General features: G+C 42.7%; 1 long non-coding RNA gene and 3 other non-coding genes across 4 annotated transcripts; all 4 read right to left on the reverse strand.

Moving 5' to 3' along the window:
* Nucleotides 1–8457: 8457 nt before the first annotated feature.
* LOC129646955 (uncharacterized) lies at nt 8458–11763 on the reverse strand. The gene is made up of 4 exons (XR_008712224.1): nt 11625–11763; nt 10811–10847; nt 9882–9918; nt 8458–9019 (listed from the first exon to the last, which is right to left on the reverse strand). It is a non-coding gene; the product is annotated as an uncharacterized LOC129646955 (long non-coding RNA).
* LOC129648072 (small nucleolar RNA SNORA73 family) lies at nt 9097–9300 on the reverse strand. Its single transcript, XR_008712666.1, has one exon. It is a non-coding gene; the product is annotated as a small nucleolar RNA SNORA73 family (small nucleolar RNA).
* LOC129648070 (small nucleolar RNA SNORA73 family) lies at nt 10024–10227 on the reverse strand. Its single transcript, XR_008712665.1, has one exon. It is a non-coding gene; the product is annotated as a small nucleolar RNA SNORA73 family (small nucleolar RNA).
* Nucleotides 10955–11158, reverse strand: LOC129648073 (small nucleolar RNA SNORA73 family). The gene has a single exon (XR_008712667.1). It is a non-coding gene; the product is annotated as a small nucleolar RNA SNORA73 family (small nucleolar RNA).
* Nucleotides 11764–11770: the final 7 nt, after the last annotated feature.

Here is an 11770-nt window from a genome sequence, read left to right on the forward strand (position 1 = left end):
TTGGCCCCATTTATCTTATCTTCTTTGAACATAAATATTGATTTTTCACTCTATTATTGTATTTTATTTACTGAACATAAACCATAGTAAGGAGGACAGTCAATTGAACCTGACCTAGAAATGACACAGATGATAGAATTAGAAGTGAATATTAAAAGTTATTCTAACTGTATTCCATATGTCCAAAAGTTAAGTAGAGACATGGAAGATATAAAAAGATCCAAAGTGAACTTACTGATAATATCTTATCAGTGAACTTACTGATAATAAGATGACAAATATAGTGGATGGCATTAATAATAGATTAGATATTGGAAAAGCAGTGATTAGTGAACCTCATGCATAGCAAAAGAAACTATCCAAAATGAAACATAGAAAAAATTTTTAAGTGAAAAGAGTATGAGTGAACTATGGAATAACTTTAATAAGTGGCCTACTCTGCAGGTAACTGGAGACCCTGAAAATAAGGAGGAACTGGGAATAGAAAATATATGAAGAGGGGACTTCCCTGGTGGTCCAGTAGCTGGAATTCCATGCTCTCAATCCAGGAGGCCAGGGTTCAATCCCTGGTCAGGGAACTAAGATCCCTCATGCCACAACAAAGACCCCATGCAGCCTAATAAATAAATAAAATGCTTTTTGTTTTTTAAAATATATGAAGAAATAATGGGTAAAAAATGTTCGAACTATAAACTATAAGGCAACAGATGTGTAATAAAAAATAAACGTGGTCTGGAGGCTTCCCTGGTGGTCCAGTGCCTTGCAATGCAAGGGATGGCGGTTCGATCCCTGGTCCGGGAAGATCCCACATGCAGTGGAGCAACTTAGCCTGTGCACCACAGCTACTAAGCCTGTGCTCTAGAGCCCATGAGGCTCAACTGCTGAAGCCCGTGTGCCCTAGAGCCCGTGCTCCACAAGAGAAGCCACCACAATGAGAAGCCCTCGAGCTGCAACAAAAAGTAGCCCCCACTAGCCGCAACTAGAGAAAGCCTGCATGCAGCAATGAAGAGCCACCACAGACAAAAATAATGAACTAAAAGAAAAAATAAAAATAAATGTGGTTTGAACACTCCAAATAAAAGACAGATTGTCATAACAAATAGAAAAAGCAAGACCCAACCACACACTGCCTACAAGAAATACACATTGAACATAAACACAGCTGACCCTTGAACAACACTTTTGAACTGCACAGGTCCACTTATACTCAGATTTTTTTTCAATAAATATGAACTATGTACTATAGTACCACACAATCGGAGGCTGGTTAAACCTGAAGTTGCAGAATCACAGATATGGAGGGCCGATACAGGAGCACCCCATTGTTGTTCAAGGGTCAACTCTACATAAACAGAAAAGTACAAAGACAGAAAAAGAGACTCTGGTGACACTAGTCAAAAGAAAGCTTGAGCAGCTATATTAATAGCAAAGTAAATTTCAGAGCAGAATATTATTGAAATAAAGAAGGTATTTGCGTCAGTTGCAGTGAGGTGGATGAACCTAGAGTCTGTTATACAGACTGAAGTAAGTCAGAGAAAAACAAATATCGTATATTAATGCATATATATATAGGAATCTGGAAAAGTGATACTGATGAACCTATTTGCAGGGCAGGAATAGAGGTGCAGACATAGAGAATACACTTGTGGAGGGAGGGGGAGGAATTGAGAGAGGAGCATTGAAACGTATACATTGTTGTTGTTGTTTAGTTGCCAAGTCTTTTGCGACCCCATGAACTGTAGCCCGCTAGGCTCCTCTGTCCATGGGATTTCCCAAGCAAGAATACTAGAGTGGGTTGCCATTTCCTCCTCCAGGGGATGTTCCCAACCCAGGGATCGAACCTACATCTCTTCCTTCTCCTGCATTGGCAGTCAGATTCTTTATCATTTCCATTACCTGGGGTTACCATATGTAAAATAGATAGCTAGTGGGAAGTTGCTGTATAACACAGGGAGCTCAGCCTTGTTCTGTGACAACTTAGAGGGGTGGGTTTGGGTGGGGGCGGGGCATGAGAGGGAGGTTCAAGAGAGCGGGGACGTATGTATACTTATAGCTGATGCACGTTGTTGTATAAGAAACCAACTCAACGTTGTAAAGCAATTATCCTCCAATTAAAAATTTTAAAAAAGAAGGTACTTTCGCTATGGTAAAGGAGAAAATCAAAATGCACAATCCTAAATACATGCAACTAATAACAGAAGTCCCAAATACGTGTAGCAAAAACTGATATAACTTCTAGAGGAAATAGACACATCCACAAAGACAGGTGGACATTTCAGTACCTTACTCTCAATATTACTGATAGGTAGGAAGAAAATCAGCCAGGATAGACTTGAACAACACTTTCAATGGATTTGAACTGACTGACATTTACAGAATACTTCATCTTTCACATTCCACCTCGATTTGTTCAGACAGTAACATACTCATGCCTTCTGAGTGCACGTGAAACAATTCCCAATATACTGGGTTATAGAAAAGTCTTGTTAAATTTAAAAAGATTCAATCAAAGTATATAATCAGGCTACAATGGAAAGTAGAAACCAGTAACTCAAAGATCTTTGAAAAACTCCCAATTACTTAAAAATACACTTTTGGAATTCCCTGGGGGTCTAGTGGTTAGGACTCAGCATTTTCACTGCCATGGCCTGGGTTCAGTCCCTGGTGGGAAACTGCAAGCCCTGCAGCGTGGCATAAATAAATAAAAATATAAGCAATAAACATGTACTTTTAAGTAGCCCACAGATCAAAGAAGAAATCACAACAGAATTTGAGAGTATTTTGAACTGAATTAAATGAAACGAGAACTTAGCAGAGTTTCTTTTGTTTTTCACTGTGGAATATTGTCAGAGCAGTATGTAGGGGAAACTCATAGCACTAAATGCCTGTCCTACAAAAAAAGGAAAGGTCTTAAATTAATTACCTCAGCTTCTACCTTAGGAAACTAGGAAACAGAAGAAAGAACATAATAAAGATCGAAACAGAAATCAGTGAAATAGAACACAGAAAAACAAAGTCATCAACCAGTGTTTGCTATGTGCCAAACATCCCATTCTTTGAGGATAACTCAACTAGTAGGTTAGATGGACATCAAGTAAAAAGTAATCACATTAGAATGATAATGATGTTATCATGATGGGATGCTCACGGTGCCCACCCTCCCTTCAAGACAGGCTGTTCTGGGTCCTTAGGGGAAAGGGAGGTAAGGATGGTGGTTGAGTTCAGACTCCAAAGATGCAAACCTTCATCTAAAGATGTGTGACTTTGGGCAACTAATCTAGCCTTGATTATCTTCCTTTTCTATACATGGATATAAAAAAAAGTCCCTGCATGTATAAGGCTGTGTTAAGGCTTAAAGAATGCCTGAAGTGAAGTGAAGTGAAGTCGCTCAGTCCTGTCCGACTCTTTGTGACCCCATGCCCTGTAGCCTACCAGGCTTCTCCATCCATGGGATTTTCCAGGCAAGAATACTGGAGTGGGTTGCCATTTCCTTCTCCAGATCTTCCCGACCCAGGGATTGAACCCGGGTCTCATGCACTGTAGGCAGATGCTTTACCGTCTGAGCCACCAGGCCTAGCACTTGGCAAATCATCATCAAATGTCAGATATCTTCATAAAGATACAGGTTCTGGGACTTCCTTGGCAGTACAGTGGTTAAGGCTCCACCCTTCCACTGCATGGGGGCCTGGATTTGATCCCTGGTTGGGGAACTAAGATCCCATCCATCAGAGGGGGAAAGATGTGCACAAAGACAGAAAGTGGTAAAAGACAGAGGTTAACTGCCAGGAAGGGCTCTCACTCCCTAGGAAACTGCACTCATGTCTATCTCAGTTCAGTTCAGTTGCTCAGTCGTGTCCAACTCTTTGTGACCCCATGGACTGCAGCATGTCAGGCCTCCCTGTCCATTGCCAACTCCTGCAGTTTACTCAGACTCATGTCCATTGAGTCGGTGATGCCATCCAACCATCTCATCCTCTGTCGTCCCCTTCTCCTCCTGCCTTCAATCTTTCCCAGCATCAGGGTCTTTTCAAATGAGTCAGTTCTTCACATCAGGTGGCCAAAGTATTGGAGTTCCAGCTTCAGCATCAGTCCTTCCAATGAATATTCAGGACTGATTTCCTTTAGGATGGACTGGTTGGATCTCCTTGCAGTCCAAGGGACTCTCAGGAGTCTTCTCCAACACCACAGTTCAAAAGCATCAATTCTTTGGTGCTCAGCTTTCTTTATGGTCCAACTCTCACATCCATACATGACTGCTAGAAAAACCATAGCTTTGACTAGATGGACCTTTGTTGGCAAAGTAATGTCTAAGTATTGATATTTTTCAGAGTTAAGTAGACCCAGGCACATAGCAGATTTATAATTTGTTACAACTGAGACATTTCATGGTGTAGTGGGTACTAATTAGCTGAATACAAAAGGTGGAAACAGCTAACATTTCCCGAAGTTTGAGTACAGGTTCTACAGTCAACTTTCTTGCTCAGATGCATGCTTTGCCACTTACTGGCTATATAACTTGGGCAAGTTCCTCAACTCCAAGTTCAGTCTCCACTGCAAAATGGGCAAACACTGTACCTACTTTACAGGGGTGCATGGAGTATCAGATGAAGTAATGTACATACCTTACCACACTGCCTTTTTCAGTTAGTAGTATACCTTGATACAGTTATGGAGATGGATTTAAATCCTGGCTCTGCTATTTCCTAGTTAGCTGATCTTGGAGGGTACTAATCCCTGCATCTCCCCCTTTCTCTCCTGGATAGGTAGGGTTCTGAGCGAAATAAGAGCTTGATTTAGTATGTAATTTACCTTTGGTGCTAAGACTTTATTCAATAAAACTGAATGGATCAACTGGTGTGGTCACTCACATAGAGCCAGACATCCTGCACTGTGAAGTCAAGTTGCGCCTAAGGAAGCATTACTATGAACAAAGCTAGAGGAGATGATGGAATTCCAGCTGAGCTATTTCAAATCCTTAAAGATTATGCTGTTAAAGTGCTGCACTCAAACAGCACTTCAGAGCACTTTACGAAGTCCCTAGGTGTTTGAAGTCAGAGAATTTTCCTACAGGTTCATTGTACTTAGCAGACTAAGTTTTCTACAAACATTACCACTAATTCTCCTTACAAATCCAAGAAGTAGGTACTTTTAGTGTCCCCATGATTCCCAGGTGGCGCAGTTGGTAAAGAATCCGCCTGTCAATGTAGTAGACATGGGTTTGAGCTCTGGGTTGGGAAGATCCCTTGGAGAAGGAAATGGCAACCCACTTCAGTATTCTTGCTTGGGAAATTTGAGGGACAGAGAGGCTTGCTTGGCGGTCTACAGCCCATGCAGTCAGTCAGATACAACTGAGAATGTATGCATACATTCTATGCAAGAGCACATGGACTGAGGCAGAAAGAAGTTAAGCAGCTTGCCCAAGGTCACAGGGACTACAAGTGGTATCAGGATTCAAATTCAGGCAGTCTCAGTTTAGCAACACCTGATATGACTATCAAGGCCTATATGCAGAAAAAAGCCAGGAGAACCTGTTTTAGTCTACGGGTAGGTGTGTTGCAACCTGAAGTTTAGCAGAAAGGGTGTGATCTAGAATACTTCCTGACAGGTTTGAGTGAAAAGCTCCTAATGTTGGGAAAGACTGAAGGTAGAAGGGGATGACAGAGGATGATGGTTGGATGGCATCACTGACTCAATGGACAGGAATTTGAGCAACCTCTAGGAGATGGTAAAGGGTAGGGAAGCCTGGCATGCTGCAGTCCATGGGGTTGCAGAGTCGGACACGACTGAGAGACTGATCTGACACTTGGATACTGGAAGAAATCCCACCTAGAACCCTACCTTACCCTGAGAATTTATACTAAAAACACCGTTCAGATTTATTGTGCATCTACCATCCAAAAGCATTTATGTGGGAATGAGGCCTATATGCAGGTCAGGAAGCAACAGTTAGAACTGGACATGGAACAACAGACTGGTTCCAAATAGGAAAAGGAATACGTCAAGGCTGTATATTGTCACCCTGCTTATTTAACTTATATGCAGAGTACATCATGAAAAATGCTGGGCTGGAAGAAGCACAAGCTGGAATCAAGATTGCCGGGAGAAATATCAATAACCTCAGATATGCAGATGACACCACCCTTATGGCAGAAAGTGAAGAGGAACTCAAAAGCCTCTTGATCAAAGTGAAAGAGAGTGAAAAAGTTGGCTTAAAGCTCAACATTCAGAAAACTAAGATCATGGCATCTGGTCCCATCACTTCACGGCAAACAGATGAGGAAACAACGTAAACAGTATCAGACTTTCTTTTTTTGGGCCCCAAAATCACTGCAGATGGTGATTGCAGCCATGAAATTAAAACACGCTTACTCCTTGGAAGGAAAGTTATGACCAACCTAGATAGCATATTCAAAAGCAGAGACATTTGCCAACAAAGGTCCATCTAGTCAAGGCAATGGTTTTTCCAGTGGTCATGTATGGATGTGAGAGTTGGGACTATGAAGAAAGCCGAGCACCAAAGAATTGACGCTTTTGAACTGTGGTGTTGGAGAAGACTCTTTCGAGTCCCTTGAACTGCAAGATCCAACCAGTCCATTCTTAAGGAGATCGGTCCTGGGTGTTCTTTGGAAGGAATGATGCTAAAGGTGAAACTCCAATACTTTGGCCACCTCATGCGAAGAGTTGACTCATTGGAAAAGACTCTGATGCTGGGAGGGTTTGGGGGCAGAAGTGGACGACAGAGGATGAGATGGCTGGATGGCATCACCGACTCGATGGACATGAGTTTGAGTGAACTCTGGGAGTTGGTGATGGACAGGGAAGCCTGGCATGCTGCAATTCATGGGGTCACAAAGAGTCAGAAACAACTGAGTGACTGAACTGAACTGAGGCCAAAATGTGATCTGGACAGAGCCAACCCTGGGGATACAAATAGAGGACCAGTCCACTTCCTAGTTGTAGATTTGGGCAATTATTTTTCTCTTCCTGGGTTTCCCCATAAAAGCAGTCAGATTAATACCCACCCCCTGGGGTTGCCAAGTACTTTGAATCTAAATTCAGGCACAAGTGTTGCTACTTGTTTAGGTAATGACTTGTATAGCTAGCCATAAAGCAACCCAACAGGCTGAGGATGAGTTGGTTAGACAGCATCACCAACTTAACGGTTAAGAACTTGAGCCAATGGAAGACAGTGGGGGACAGAGGAACCTAGGGAGGCAGTCCCAGACAGGAGCTATTCTTTTACCCTCTTTGCATTGAATCTGAACATTTGTTTGTGCCACAGCCCAAGTTAAAAAATTCCCTTATATGTGACCCCAATGGCTTCCAAACAAGGTATTTCACCCCCTCAGCTTGTAAAATTCCATTTATGGCTGCACTGAAGATCTAGACTCTACCTTCTAGATGGCTCCCCAATAGTCTCCATCCTTCAGGGTCTCAAGACTTTCCCATAATGCTGCAGCCTGTAAAAGGGCTTGACAAAGTTCTATTGTGACTCAAGCACACCCCTTTGATAAAGGAGCCGACTATGACCTCTCAACACCTGTAAGTTTAGAAAAGTATAAATCTATATAAATCTATAACACTATAACAGGTTACCTTAAACACTGTGTGCTTCCCAGGTGGCGTAGTGGTAAAGAATCTGCTTGCCAATGTAGGAGACACACAAGAGACATGGGTTCTATCCCTGGATTAACTGCAAGAGGAAATGGCAACCTGTTTTCCTGCCTGGAAAACTCCATGGGCTGAGGGGCCCAGCAAGCTACTGTCCATGGGGTAGTGAAGAGTCCACAACTTAGTGACAGACCACCACCTTTGAATTCTCAACCCAGTAAAAAAAAAAAAGGCCAACTCAAGCTTTTAAAGAGGTCCACATTGTCAAAGCCAGTTTTTCCAGTATTCACGTAAACCATAAAAAAAGGCTGATGCCTTCAAACTGTGGTGCTGCAGACGAGATGGAGAGTCCCTTGGCCAGCAAGATCAAACCAGACAATGTTACAGGTTATCAACCCTGAATATTCATTTGAAAGACTGATGCTGAAGCTTCAATACAGAAGCCAGATGGAAAAAAACCCTGCGGCCAGCAAAGACTGAAGGCAGAGGATCAGATGGTTAGATAGCATCACTGACACAATGGACCTAAGTTTGAGCAAACTCTGGGAGGACAGAGGAAGCTTCGTGTGCTGCAGTCCATGGGGGTCCAAAAGAATTGGACAGGACTTTGTGACTGAACAATGAATGCATTTCCCAATAGTAGTCGTACACAAATGCCAATATTTAACACAAGATCTCAAGACCTTCAGCTACAGCAAAACCTACCAGGGTTGACAGAACACTCATAGAATTCCCTGGATGCTTTAACTGCAGGGAATCTGGGTTTGATCCTTAGTTAAGGACCAAGATTCTACCAACAAAATGATGTGACAAAAACATAACAAACCCCCCAAAAGACCACACAAATACACATATAGTCATCTTTATTAAAGTTCACGATTACATTAGAAATTGATGGATTTCTTTAAGACATGCTGATTCTCATGGGCACCTACTTTCCACTTTTAAGAGTGATAGATAAAGAGGTCAATATCTTAGTGTCATTACATCAAGTTTTCACCAGACAGGAAACCTGAAAAGGTCTTTTGAGCCTTCCAGGTCACTATACTCTAAGACCTGCCCATATGGTCTCTGGCATTTCTTATAAATTTCAGAACACTAGAACTCATGGGTTTTAAGGTGCAGTTCCAGGGGTTAAATATCGTACCTATACACTTCCAAATCTCCCAGGCTTATCTTCAATGAATGTATTACTCATTTTACTTGGTGTTTCAGAATGTAAAGAATCTACCTGCAATGCAGTAGGATCTAGGTTCAATCCCTGGGTCAGGAAGATCCCCATGGAGAAAGGAATGGGTTCCACTCCAGTAGTTTTGCCTGGAGTTAATTTTTACTTTACTAATTTCCCTGTCAAAGAAAGACTCCAAAGCATTGCTAACTGCGAAGTCGGTGAGGCTCCTCTTCTCTCCTGAAAATGACATTACAAGAAAAAAGGATTAGATTCATTTATACAATCTTAGTTCCCCTTTAAAATTTTTGTATACTAGATGTTTCCTGCATGGTTTATCTCCTCAGTCATTGTCCAGAGGACTCTGAGAAGCTGTAGGAATATGCAGGCGCAGACTCAAGGCCCGGCTTCATCTCCAACGTTGTGGAAAGGGACTGTACGTCACCGGGCAGAGCCCTACGCTCCCGTTCGCCACCTGGACAGAGCCCGGGGAGAGTGACCTCCCGGGGTATCCACGTTGGAATATCTGAACAGTATCAGAATACTAATCCAAAGTTAGCCTAGGCACTCAGCTAACACAATGGGCTATACAGTACCATGAAATTGGTTATATTGTAATGCCATGTAATAAGTCTACAACACTTCTCACAGAAAGGTTGCTATGTAGCAGACTTAATGTACTACTATTTTAGAGATTACATTACATTTCCCTTTATCTCCATCCCTTCACACCTATACCTGAACCAAGTCCAAGTCCACAGGATTATAAACTGCTTCTCACAAACTCCAAGTTCTTGTTAGCTATTGACTATTTTATGCTTTATCTATTAGTTACTTTCATAAGTATGCTGGAGCATATGGCCAATTTCACTTCTAATATCATAGACCCGAATCCTGAGTTCTCCCGGTCTGAGCAGATACACACATTATACAGCTCAAGCATGAAAACTTTGCGGACTTTGGTTTAATCACTTTGTCAAAATTAGTCCATCTGCAATATAAAAATCTCCTCTATCACGAGTATTAAAGACGTGAAAATCAATTTCGTGGAACAAAATTAGCAAACACCGACAGGCCAAAAGCAATTCCTAGATCTACTCACCTCAAATCCAGTTGTATTTGGAATCCCAAACAAAATGCTGCAAAAGAGGGAAAACCTTAACCCAACTGCACAGCAAAACAGTTAAAACAATTTAAAAAAATTCACTTCGGAGCAACCCAGATCCAGACAGATTGCTCTTCAGAGCTGTTTCCTGCATGGTTTTTCTCCTCAGTCATTGTCCAGAGGACTCTGAGAAGCTGTAGGAATATGCAGGCGCAGACTCAAGGCCCGGCTTCATCTCCAACGTTGTGGAAAGGGACTGTACATCACCGGGCAGAGCCCTACGCTCCCGTTCGCCACCTGGACAGAGCCCGGGGAGAGTGACCTCCCGGGGTATCCACGTTGGAATATCTGAACAGTATCAGAATACTAATCCAAAGTTAGCCTAGGCACTCAGCTAACACAATGGGCTATACAGTACCATGAAATTGGTTATTATTGTAATGCCATGTAGTAAGTCTACAACGCTTCTCACAGAAAGGTTGCTATGTAGCAGACTTAATGTACTACTATTTTAGAGATTACATTACATTTCCCTTTATCTCCATCCCTTCACACCTATACCTGAACCAAGTCCAAGTCCACAGGATTATAAACTGCTTCTCACAAACTCCAAGTTCTTGTTAGCTATTGACTATTTTATGCTTTATGTATTAGTTACTTTCATAAGTATGCTGGAGCATATGCCCAATTTCACTTCTAATATCATAGACCCGAATCCTGAGTTCTCCCGGTCTGAGCAGATACACACATTATACAGCTCACGCGTGAAAACTTTGCAAACTTTGGTTTAATCATTTTGTCAAAATTAGTCCATCTGCAATATAAAAATCTCCTCTATCACGAGTATTAAAGACGTGAAAATCAATTTCGTGGAACAAAATTAGCAAACACCGACAGGCCAAAAAGCAATTCCTAGATCTACTCACCTCAAATCCAGTTGTATTTGGAATCCCAAACAAAATGCTGCAAAAGAGGGAAAACCTTAACCCAACTGCACAGCAAAACAGGTTAAAACAATTAAAAAAAAATTCACTTCGGAGCAACCCAGATCCAGACAGATTGCTCTTCAGAGCTGTTTCCTGCATGGTTTTTCTCCTCAGTCATTGTCCACAGGACTCTGAGAAGCTGTAGGAATATGCAGGCGCAGACTCAAGGCCCGGCTTCATCTCCAACGTTGTGGAAAGGGGCTGTACATCACCGGGCAGAGCCCTACGCTCCCGTTCGCCACCTGGACAGAGCCCGGGGAGAGTGACCTCCCGGGGTATCCACGTTGGTCTAAATACTTTTAAGTAGCAAGCAGTTAAGGCGATTATACAGTTAAGGACCAATAAGTCTATCATACAAAATTAAACATTACCCCCAAAGAAAAAATAAGTGGCAGTTGAGCCGTTTCTTAATCAGAGAATCAAACAAAATGCCCTGTCTGCAACTCTAGTGAAGACACTAACACGCCAGGAGGCGGCATAATGGCGCATTAGGAAATGAGGGCGCCACGCACTTAAGGAGGACGGCAGTTCTGCAGGTCCTCGAGTTCCGTCGCCAGCAGTCCTTAGCTACCGCCAAGAACGGAGGCGTGCGAGGCCTCTCCGACCCACCCCACCCCATTTTTTGCGAGTAGCTGTAGTTGGCACGAACGCCGAAGACTCGGAATCATTCTAAATAGTACGGTTCCCACAGAAAAGGCAGACCGATCCCATATCAGATGAAGCGCCCACGAAGCAGGCAGTTGGCCCCACTCACCTAGAAACACGAAAGGACGACTAGAGTCTCTCCCGAAAAGACCCCAGAATGCCAAGGCATCGGTATTTATAGCTCCTGGAGCCAGCGGCAGTCAAGAAATGTCTATTGCGCCTGCGCTGCGACATGCGCAGTTAGGGAATTAAAAT

Source organism: Bubalus kerabau, chromosome 3 (assembly GCF_029407905.1).
Source record: "Bubalus kerabau isolate K-KA32 ecotype Philippines breed swamp buffalo chromosome 3, PCC_UOA_SB_1v2, whole genome shotgun sequence".
NCBI lineage: Eukaryota > Metazoa > Chordata > Mammalia > Artiodactyla > Bovidae > Bubalus > Bubalus kerabau.